This window comes from Polyodon spathula, chromosome 12 (genome assembly GCF_017654505.1).
Source record: "Polyodon spathula isolate WHYD16114869_AA chromosome 12, ASM1765450v1, whole genome shotgun sequence".
Lineage (NCBI taxonomy): Eukaryota > Metazoa > Chordata > Actinopteri > Acipenseriformes > Polyodontidae > Polyodon > Polyodon spathula.
Window position 1 is genome coordinate 19,474,832 of NC_054545.1, and position 12,033 is coordinate 19,486,864.

General features: G+C 38.7%; 1 protein-coding gene across 2 annotated transcripts in view; it reads left to right on the forward strand.

Annotated features, from left to right (window-relative positions):
• susd6 (sushi domain containing 6) overlaps positions 1–12,033 on the forward strand; it is a 46,660-nt gene that overhangs the window by 20,049 nt on the left and 14,578 nt on the right. The gene's annotated exons all lie outside the window — the stretch shown is intronic.

Consider the following 12,033-nt stretch of genomic DNA (forward strand, 5'->3'; position numbering starts at 1 on the left):
TTTCCATGGACCGCAATTACGTTTTTATTAGAGTAAGTAGCGGGGTTCCGAAACGCACAGCGTTGCACATCCTCACGTGTTGCTGCAGCTGTTTAAATGCAGCGTTGCATATCCCCACGTGTTGCTGCAGTTGTTTAAATACAGCGTTGCACATCTCCATGTGTTGCTGCATTGCTGCAGTTGTTTAAATACAGCGTTGCACATCTCCACGTGTTGCTGCAGTTGTTTAAATACAGCGTTGCACATCTCCACGTGTTGCTGCAGCTGTTTAAATACAGCGTTGCACATCCCCACGTGTTGCTGCAGCTGTTTAAATACAGCGTTGCACATCCCCACGTGTTGCTGCAGCTGTTTAAATACAGCGTTGCACATCCCCACGTGTTGCTGCAGCTGTTTAAATACAGCGTTGCACATCCCCACGTGTTGCTGCAGCTGTTTAAATACAGCGTTGCACATCCCCACGTGTTGCTGCAGCTGTTTAAATACAGCGTTGCACATCTCCACGTGTTGCTGCAGCTGTTTAATTAACTTTTTACACTTACAACTGTAAAGTCTGTTTCAAAGCTATTTTCAAAACACAGAATAACAATCCATAACAACAGCAAAGCCAAAGCACTTGTTATGTTTTAAAAATAAATAAATAAATAAATTGTCGCTTTTTCTGCAGTGATTTAGAAGACAGATCTCAAACTCCAGTGAACTAGAGCGGACATTTTGAAAAGGGCTTTGAAACAGACCTTAAAGTTATAAGTGTAAAAAAAATTGTCAGATGTTTCAAAGAAAAGAAAAATTACTGCTCCATTATTTCATTAGTTGTAGCAACACATGGGGATGTATAATGGCGCTAGATTTTTCGGAACCCCACTACTTACTCTGTAATGCTGGTTGTTAACAATTGCACTGAGCTACAGTATTCAACAAAGCACTTAAGGGATCTGTCAAGTATCTGCCAAACTTAAATAATTGAATACTGTTGTTTTTTTTCCAGGGTGCACAGCACACTCACTCTCAAAACCATTTGTTATTATGTGTTTATGGTGATTGGTACAGTACATCTCTGTACCTTTAGGTATCAAAAATGCTGCCTCTCCCTTGAAAACATGTGTTAGTGTTTATGAGTGAGCTATGGCAGTCTGTAAGAAAGAAAAAAAAAAAAGACCTTGTATCACATATTTTAAACTGAAGTGTGAGAAGGATGGTAAGAAGCTGATACAAATGTCTGTAAGTCCAGAAGTGCTATATTAACACAGAACAGAAATTGAAATCGTAGGGGGCCTAAATAATGTTTTCAGGCAACAGTTTATTTTTTTCATCTGCATCTATCCCATATATAACAGATTTGGTTATATTGTTAGCTGTCAGCGGTTTAATGATTATTAACTGCACAGCAGCTTCCCTAATTAGATGATGAGCTGATATCTCTTTAGCCAAAAAGCAGGTTCGGCAACTCAAGACCTTACCATGTTAAAAAGCAGTAAATGTGTCTTGAGTTTTGTACTAAAGCAAGGTCAGGTGTTGCAGGAAAAGGGGGTTTAGTTTGAGGAACGCATAGAAATACTTGGGACTGTAATTAGGAAGTGTATAATGTACTACTGAAGTAACTGCTGATGTTATTTAATAATAATGTGGGGAATTAAATTAAATCTAATGCAGATGACTTGATTGCAGAAGAATACCTGCCATTCGCTTCAAATGGAAAATAATGGTTTGAAAATGTCTAAAACAGGGGTTCCCAACATTATTCAATGAAGGTCCACTGACCTCCTATAATCCTCCCTCCAAGGTCCGTGACCACACATTTGCACACAGCTAACCACCCTTTATTTTTTCACCATTCCAATTTTTTTTTAAAATAAAGACAGGAGGTAGAGCATTCGGGTATATGCCCCTATAAGCGATAGAAGGAACTGCCAGTCCCTGTTAGGAAAGTGCCTGCTGTAGCAATCTTTAAAACTAGGCTGAAGACGTGTTTTTATAGTTTAGCATATTTATCAAATTGACATTTAGATTCTATGTTTGTATTGTTTCACTGTTTTTTGTTGTTTTTAATGTAGTTTTTGTATTTATTTATACAACAGATTATTTTTATTGTATTTACTGCATTTTCCTATCTGCCTTTTCATTGTAATCTTTATTCTGCAGATGCTAAAGCGCTTTGTGGCAACTTGTTGAAAAAGACACTATACTAAATAAATGTTTGAGCGATTGATTGGCTTACCAGGAGATCAGTCCAATATAGAAAAAAAACTGTTTGGTACGAAAAAAAACCTTAAATACAATTGAAGTCTAGTGTGAAACATGAGCCTTTTTTTCCAGTACAACCCTTTTGAATTCGGGTGTGGGCTGTGGCAGCAGTGGGAAGAGACTGCTGCAGGGGCTCATTAGTCATCCATCTGCAGTGTTTATTTTTGATCATGTACATTTTGGAAAAGCAGGCCTCACAGGACTATGTTGATCCAAACATAGTGCATGTTGCCAAAGCCAGTTGTCTCAAGATAGGGAATTTCTCAGGATCATGGCATTCAAACAGAAACATGTCTGGGCAAGCACTACGTTAACAAAGCTTCACTATTAACGTGTCACTGCCATGCAGGGCACACAGCTCCATCTGAACCTGTCCTCGATCTACCCAGGGAAACGTAGCACTGGCAGTCTTATTCCACGATCCTCAGTCTATCCAGGGAAACATAGCACTGGCAGTCTTATTCCATGATCCTCAACTTAACTTTTCATTTTCTAAACAAAGCCCCTCTCTTTGCCAACCATTGCTGGTACACCCGCCATACACAGTGGAGTGATTCTCTTCATAGCAATGCCATAGGATTGCAAGTAGGAAGAAACCGTGTAGTACAGGTCTGCAGTGCGAGTGTGATTCGGCACTGGTAAGAGAGCAAGCAATTCCTCCTCAAATTTTTTGCCATTTGAAGAAACAAACACACATGGGAACCTGAGAGGTGTCACCAATGTCTCCAGACTCGTCCAGGGCAATGGAAACACATCCAGCCTTTTCAATATCCAATTTGAGATTTGCAAATACATACATTGTTAGACAATGTAATCCTCTGAAACATTTCCTTGATATTTTTATTTTCTGGGAACAGCATGAAGCACTTTCTACCATGCGCTCTTTTATCATTTCCGAGTGAGAGAAGAGAGTAATTTTGAATCATAATCCATACTACTCAATGAAAATGTAAACATCTAAAATACAACATACTCCTTGCTACTCACAACACATGTAAAATGATCATATTCACATACCTGAAAGTTACATTAGGGTTCTGCTGATGTCAAAAACCTAGAGAGTATGAACTGAATATTATTTATTTATTGATTGATTGATTTATTAAAGTTCATATGAATTGTATTAAATAAAAATGTTCAACCTACAGAATACATTCCCATAGAAACCTGCATATATAAATGATATTGCAACTCAGAAGGTTGAAGGTTGTAGAAAGATAAGAACAGAAGGAAGCTTCCCCGTAGAGACAGGAACAGTGTCCTTCAGATTGTACTTGAATGTAACAGACACACAGAGAGTCGTGTTACTAGAAGTGTGAGTCCCTACAGAAAGATCCCCTGCTAAACCGGAACTTTGCCATGCTGTTTCCAGCTGTGTCATAGTGACAATGCTCTTGTAATGTATTAAACTGGTTATTGCTGGTAAGAAGCATATATTTTTGTTCTTGTCATTACATTTGCACAGTATCCTAGTAACCTGGTTACATTTAAATTGTAAACTGGGGTTATTTGCTACCTTAATGATGTAGGTACTTACCAGTTTGAAAAACAAATACAATAAAATAACTATAATTTCGACTTAGTGGGCAACCTCGTGACATGTTGAAGTTCACATGGCATTTTTCTTTTTTTAATGGTAAAATTGAGTCCAAAGGTAAAATTTGTCCATTTTAGTTGGCAAACACTTTTACATTTGTAAATCTGTCTATTGCTCATCTGTTTTTGGCTATACTCAGCCATGTTTTACTTTTTCCCTCAATGTATGCACTTTGTTCTAGAGATCTATAGTCAAAGCCAAAAAAATATCTACTGCAAACATGTATTTGTTAGGGTTAATAAAAATCCACTTAGTTTGCACTTAGTCCCACAAAGCTGATTTTTTAAAAATGTTCCCAGTTTCTCAGAATTGACTATGTAGGGTTAGAAAGACATTGGCCTACACAATTCAACTGCATTTGTTTATTGCAATATTTTTGCCAAGTGGTTCTGTGCCTGCAGCTATTTCATACTGAGTTACTTGAAACAAAATCTCTATTGAGTCGTAAACGTGGCTTCATTTAATTCCTTTTTTTTTTTTTTAATGATAGCAACACAATGGACAACCTGTTTATACTCTTAAAAGAGGATGTTTTCAGACAGTCTCAAGGACTGGGAAGGGATTATTTAACCCACTGCTGCTCAATGATTGTAAGCTTTGTGGATTTGCAAACTATTGCATCTGTGCATCCATCCTGTCTGTGTCATACTGACATGCAATTCCTTTTTAACCATTAGACTGTCAACAGCATTATTTATAAATATTAAGAAAATAAAACATTGCTCACCGGGCACTGAAAAACAAGATAAAACAACAATATTGTAGTAATTCTTGATGCCAAAGTGCTCAGAAATAAACACAAACTCCCCATCTGTTTATACTGAAGCAATCACAAGCTTATTGCTTTAAAATCCAGATGGAGGGTGTTCATAAACACTGCTGAAACTTTGCAAGGGGGTCACCAAGTGCTTTGAAGATCATCATTCTTTATGGCTCATAAAAGGCCCAGCACTTAAATCTTAGATTTTTCAGGACAAAGCATTTTTCAGTGGGATGATCCCCCAGGACCAGACGTTTTTTGGCTGTAGTTGACTCTCTTTCTATAAAAATTCACAAAGTTTTTTACAGTAGCATCTTGGAAAAGTGTCCTTTTTTTCAGAATACTCTGGGGAATAAAGTAGTTCAGAAACAATATAAACTTTTCGCTTTTTTTTCAACACAAAATTTTATATATGTTATATATATATATATATATATATATATATATATATATATATATATATATATATATATATATATAATATATATAATGTTCAGACATGTTAGTCAGCAAAGGGAAAGATATATCGAAGGCGTCTGATCTCTTCACATCTTTATCTGAGGTAGATCCAACTACTGTATCAAGTTGTTTTATGTGGACAGTGAAGCTGTAGACAAAGGCACAGATCAAATGCCAGTAAATATTCCTGTTGTTCCTTCAACCATGAGGATGCATCAGTTGGTCACACTCTCACCAGGAAAGCTAATATATTGAGATGTTAGCTGCTTGTGTTCAAATGAGAAAAACCTTGATTGTCAGTTCTATAACACACAACATTTCAACTTTACAAATGGACCAGCAGCTGCACGTCCAAATACAACTGTTCAGCAGATTCAGTGGCACAGTCCTGATGTTCTTGGAAAATGATGTGTTCTCAAATACGACGAGGCGCTGTACCCAGGAATCATTCTTGCAACCGATGAAACACACACACAAGTAAAATGTGTGCATCGTGTGGGGTCCAACAGATTCTTCTGGCCAAATCATGATGACATTTTATGGTACTTGCATGATGATGTCATAAGTGTGATTCCATCTCCCCGGCCTGTGACTACCTGCCATCTAGAGATCTCCAAGAAATACGGTCCAAATTAGCGGTGTAAATACACATTCTGGAAAAACCTAGAACAGATTTTAGAAAAGATGTCCATAATTGTTAAATAAATTGTTCAGCTCTTCCACTTTGATAACAGTAACATATTGTTGATTTGTACAGTATGATGTTACATCTTGCTTAGATTTGAAAGGGCCTGCCTTCGTTTAAATCGTTTTGTTTACATTAAAAATGTTATGTTTTCAAATTGAATGCTTACAGTGCTGTTATCTGTATTGTTATCATTATAACGTTTGTATTTTTACATCAACAATGATATGTATATTTAAAAACATTATAATTCCATATTAAAAACAACCCCCCAAAAAAACTTACCTTGTTGTATTGCAGTTGCATAGTTACACAGGGATTGGCTTGGTTTCCAACATGTACTAACATAAACAACAGTCTGTTTATTGCAAATTATAAATGCAAATATTTTTAGGACTGTATTACAATGACATTTGTGACTTCTATATGTGTGAAAGCCTGTTAAAAATAAATAAAATAACCACTGCACTTACTGACCTGTCAATTATGTTACTTTTGTCAATACTGTTACTATGTTGTCAACTATGTTACTTGCAAATATATTACTCCAAAATATTTAATTTTGTGTAGATTCTGTAATATTATTGAAACTAAAATGGAATTCTTTGATAACATTTTTTTATGCTTCAGGAGTTGCATTTAAGGACATGGTATTTGTCTATAAATGTTTGATTTGAAATGTATCTAGCTTAAACACTTTTTCAGAGAATTACTTAATGTGTCTGTAACAGAGTTGACGCAAAATATAGTTTAAACAGGAATTTATGGCTTTTAATGTACAGGTATGTAGAAGTTATTCATTTCATTATTATAAGTAATAAGGAGGAAAAAAAATGTACCTGATACACTTAGTTCATGAAACAGTATATGCTTATATCCACTGATTTCTTGATATTTATAAATGTTAAAAGTATATATACAGTGCCTTGCAAAAGTATTCAGACCCCTGACCAATTCTCTCATATTACTGAATTACAAATGGGATTTTATTTTTAAACACTGAAACTCAGAATCAATTATTGTAAGGTGACATTGGTTTTATGTTGGGAAATATTTTTAAGAAAAATAAAAAACTGAAATATCTTGCTTGCATAAGTATTCAACCCCTGTGCTGTTGAAGCTCCCAGTTTGCACAGATGAAAGAAATTGCCCTAACGAGGTCACAATTACCTTACCATTGGCCTCCACCTGTGAACCATTAAAGTTGCTGTCACATTTTCTGGATAAAAACCCCACTGTTGAAGGATCATTGGTAAGGCTGTGAATCTGAATGGAAGTTGAAGACCAAAGAGCATTCTACAGAAGTTAGAGATGAAGTAATATAAATGCATAGATTAGGGAGAGGGTACAAAATAATATCCAGGTGTTTGGCTATCCCAGTGAGCACAGTTGGATCAATAATCAGGAAGTGGAAGCTGCATCACACCACCCAGGCACTGCCAAGAAAAGGCCGTCCCTCAAAACTCAGCGCTCAAACAAGAATGAGACTTGTGAGAAAAGCCACAGAGAGGCCAACAACCACTTTGAAGGAGCTACAGAGTTCAGTGGCTGGGAGTGGAGTAATGGTGCACCTGTCAACCATATCAAGAGCTCTGCATAACACTGGCCTGTATGGGAGGGTGGCAAGAAAGAAGCCATTATTCAAAAAGTACCGTCTGAAAGCGCATCTGGAGTTTGCCAGAAAGCATGAGAGTGACCCAGCTGCGATGTGGGAAAAGGTTTTGTGGTCAGATGAGACCAAGATAGAGCTTTTTGGCCAAAACTCAAAGCAACGCACCATCTCAAGACACACCATCCCTACAGTGAAGTATGGTGGTGGTAGCATCATTCTGTGGGGATGCTTCTCATCAGGGGGGCAGGGACTGGGCTTCTTGTTACAATTGAAGGAAGAATGGATGGAGCAAAATACAGGAAAATACTGCAAGAGAATCTGCTTCAGTCTGCTAAAAAACTGAAGCTTGGGAGGAAATTCACCTTTCAGCAGGACAATGATCCCAAGCACATGGCCAAAGCAACACTGGAGTGGCTCAAGAACAAAAAGGTGAAGGTCCTACAGTGGCCCAGTCAAAGTCCTGATCTCAATCCCATTGAGAGTCTGTGTCAATATTTGAAAATTGTGGTCCACAAGCGTCATCCAACCAACCTGATCAACCTGGAGCAAATCTGCGAAGAAGAATGGTCCAAAACTGTGACACTGTGCAAAGCTGGTACATACTTACCCCAAACGACTTAAAGCTGTTATTGCAGCGAAAGGTGGCTCTACCAAATATTAATGTGTGGGGGATGAATACTTATGCAAGCAAGATATTTCAGTTTTTTATTTTTCTTAAATTTCCCAACATAAAACCATTGTCACCTTACAATAACTGATTTTGAGTTTAAGTGTTTTAAAATAAAATATCGAACAGAACGAATTTTCAATGTACCATTTGTAATTCAGTAATATGAGAGAATTGGTCAGGGGTCTGAATACGTGTGTGTGTGTGTGTGTGTGTGTGTGTACTTGACACAGAATAAATGTTCTGATATAATTACAAGTCAAAAACACCAGATTTACGGTATTCCCTTTTTTTATTTGCTCTAAACAAGTTCCTGTGATGTTTTGTGGCTGCTTTTGTTTCCGTGGGCTGCTGAAATCTGTCTCCACCCTTTAGACACTAAATGCCCCTCTCAGTGACGTCACGTGAAAAAAGAAAAAACTATCAGGTAGTGAACATCAGTCCCTCCACTATGCAGTCAAACCTGTACTGCAGAGTACAGTGGCCTTGCAAGTCATCAAAACAAACTGCTTTTTTTCTGTGTTAACACCCCGTCAAAAACAGCTGAAAAAGTTGATAAAAAACAAACCAGTCATAACGACTTGCATCCCTATTATCCCTTATCCCGCTCGGTGCCTGTGATGAAAGCACGGTATGTGTTCATGCCCACGTTGACAGCAGTGTCATCCCTAGTGGCTCTTGGCAGTGGAAGTGAAAACTCATGTCCAGTTCTTTTAAGCCTTGTGATCTTCAGTCAAACATTTCCAGTTCCTCATACTGTAAATGACATGTTTTTCTTTATTTCTATGGAGGAAACTCTTGAGCATATCTGAATCTGGAGCTGCTGCACATCCATCTGCTTCACGTTTTGTACAGAACGGTATTATGTGATTATCTTGGATTGTCTTATATTGAGTATCCAATAAAAAATATACCCTTTCTGGCAGTAATCTCACAATGCAAAGCTGCTGCAACATATCTTGGAGACCATTTAAGGTACTTAAAACTGCAGACTAAATGTGTCCATGACCTTGTGATTGATCCAAAATTGCTAGATCTGTTATGGCTTAGTCTTCCACACAGCTTCCCAGACCCTCTAGACCTTGCCCCTGCAGATGCACTCTTGTGTCTTTGTGGCTGGATTACTGGCAAGTTTTCCAGAAACCGTCTTCAGGCACATCAGATGTCCCTGCTGCTCCATTGGCTGCCTGTGGCCCAGAGGGTATAGCACAAGATCCTGCTGCTGCGCCAACTTCAAGCTGATTTCTTGGTGACCAGGCTCCTGTATCTTTCCAGTCTGTTGCAATATTCCAGACCACAGCTTGTGTTCTAGAGCCTGTCTCTGAATCACCTCTGACTGCACTTCCTTTGGGAGCCTGTTCACTTGTGTTTCTCCAGCTCTTAGGAAATACAAGCTTATCAATTTTGTTTTCAATTGAAATACCAAAGTAATGACTTCATTTTGCCAGAGGTTACAGGAAGTGTTTTTTTTTTAAACTCACCAACAGTAGTAATAGTATACAGTTCTATACAGTACATTAGTTCGCTCCAGTGCTGCAGCTTCATGGTTGATATCGGTCTGATACCAAGGCAGGTCTATCTGGAAAAAACACTGTGGAAACAGTGTCTTTTGGATTGTTGCAGTGGGACCCCCTGGGTCTCCCTTCTGGTGTATCTGCAGGATCAATTACACTGGGGCTGCAGAACAATGGAGCTGTTCATTCTCAGAGAAGCTGAGAAGGCCACAGGGGAGCTCTGAACCAGGGGCACAGCAGGGGCACTTTACAGTAACACAGGGCCTCTTTTACAGGAGTTCTGCAGCTTTCATTTATTTTTCAATTAGAAACAACCTGCTGGGAATCTTCCGCCATGTTCAGGCTGTAAAAACTATGCAAGTGGTTACTGTAGAGGATTAAATAGAGTACTTTGTCACCTCTTATAACTTGGAAGAGTGATTATCCCCAACTCTTAGAATCCTTTCATACATGGCTTTGGAGATTGGATCGGTGGTATTGAGCAGCAGAGTTTTCCTACCACACAATGTGCCTGTAACTATACCTGACTTGTACAGCTGGGTGTTATTTTTCAAACACAGCCCAGGCTGTAATTTTCTGAAGCCTGCTTTCTTCAGCTGGTGGTTTTCTGTGTGCTGTAATTATCCATTACAGGCTACAATAGGTGCTAATACTTCGAAATCAACTGAATAACTTTTGTGGGAAATATACTTTTTTGATGGTATTGGACTCTAGGTGATGGTAACACATTTTTCCATGCTTTTTGGGCATGTGTTTTATATTGCTGTCAATGTAACTAAGACAGGTCTGTGTAGAAGTAGCCTGAATGAGGCAATCTTTAGCGGGATTTTACTGTACAGATGTGGAGTTTTTCGTTTTGAAGTGTTCAGTTGCATGATGCCTATGCTTCTATATGTCTAACACCCATGAACTGCTGACATCCCAAGATCCATTTGAATGGGTATAGGACTGAGCGACTGAACCTTGAGCGAGAGTACTTTGTAAAGAGAGCAGGCTGAAAACTGTGCATTCTAGCAACTTTATTAGTGACAGCTATAGAGGATACAGCCTGCTAGGGAACTTCTGGTTGGTAGGAATCAATTATTTTAATCTAATGGCGGTTGGCAGTCCGATTTGTAAAATTACCTTTGGTGTTTTTTTTCTTTTTTTTTTAAGCAAATCGTATTGTAGATAGATACCTATTAATCGCTGCGTAACCCAGAACTCCATTGCTACCCCATCTTTCCCCTTTTGGTCTTTGCCAAACTCCTACCCACAGGAAAGCTGTCCGTCACTTGGTGGGCTCAAGAATGACACTAAAGACTGTACTATACTTTTACCCAGGCAGTGGACTGCTCCCAGAATACAAAAATAACTGCAGTGCCATGTGTCTCTCAGCCTTTATTGCCAACATTTTATTACTGTATGCAAACACTTGGGTTTTATTGTGCTGCAATTAAACTGTACTTTTCATTTGAGGTGTTAAAGTGCAAAGTTCTGTAAAATATTTTGAAGCACTGAATCAGGGATTCCCGTTGGTCTTCAGACTCTACAAACGGTTTGGACGGCAGGAAGCTGTTTGTGACCTGCCTGTTAAGACCATTTTCTTATCATACAGCTTTCAAATCTCTATCTCCCACATACCGTAAGGCAGGGTTTCCCACACTTTCTTGGCCAAGGCCCCCATGATGTTAGGCATTGTGACTGAGGACCCCCGCCCAGCATTTGTATTTCGATTTTGATCTCTTTAGTGAGAGAGGTTGTTTGCTTGTACTGGTGGAAGTACTGCAGCTTTCATTAAGTTCAGTTATTTCTCAGGTGTTTGAGAAGCCGCTCCGTACTGTACTCGGGTTACACTGCCTGACTGCAAATGCAACGTAAACCTGCCTGGAAAGGGAAGCAGGAGCACTGCGGTTTGTTTGTTTGTTTTATTTATGTAGGGGGGAAGAACATATATCAAGAATGAAACCATACATTGGCAGCAATCCTGCATTTATTTATTTTCTTTATTTTTCAGTGTTGCGTTCGAAATAACCCCAAGTACCTTACAGCAGCTTGAGATAATCTGTGTGTGTGTGTGCTAGGGCCTCCCTGAAACCAGCTTGCGGTCCCCAGTACCCCACTTGGGGACCTCTGCTGTAAGAGGCTTCTGTACCATGTTGTTGTAATGTAAATCTCTCTCTCTCTGATATCGGAGACTGTGTTGAAGCATATAACCGTACAATGGTGTGTTTAATGACTTCTATTCAAAAGCTTTCCAAGAACCTCTGATTAACAGTCAGTGATAATAACACTAAATCATGCACTTGTATTCTGGAGCAGTGGAATGAAGGTTCTTAAAACTGAATCCTCCAGAAATACATACTGTTGCTTTCTGAAGAAAACATGCCAGTATGACAAAGTTAGCCCCACAGTCTCCAAGTTGCATTATGCCTCAAGTTGACGTCATAATTTTATTTATTTTTTTTAAACTAATAAAGCCCTCAAAGACTTCTCCCGCTGGGCGCTTTCTGACA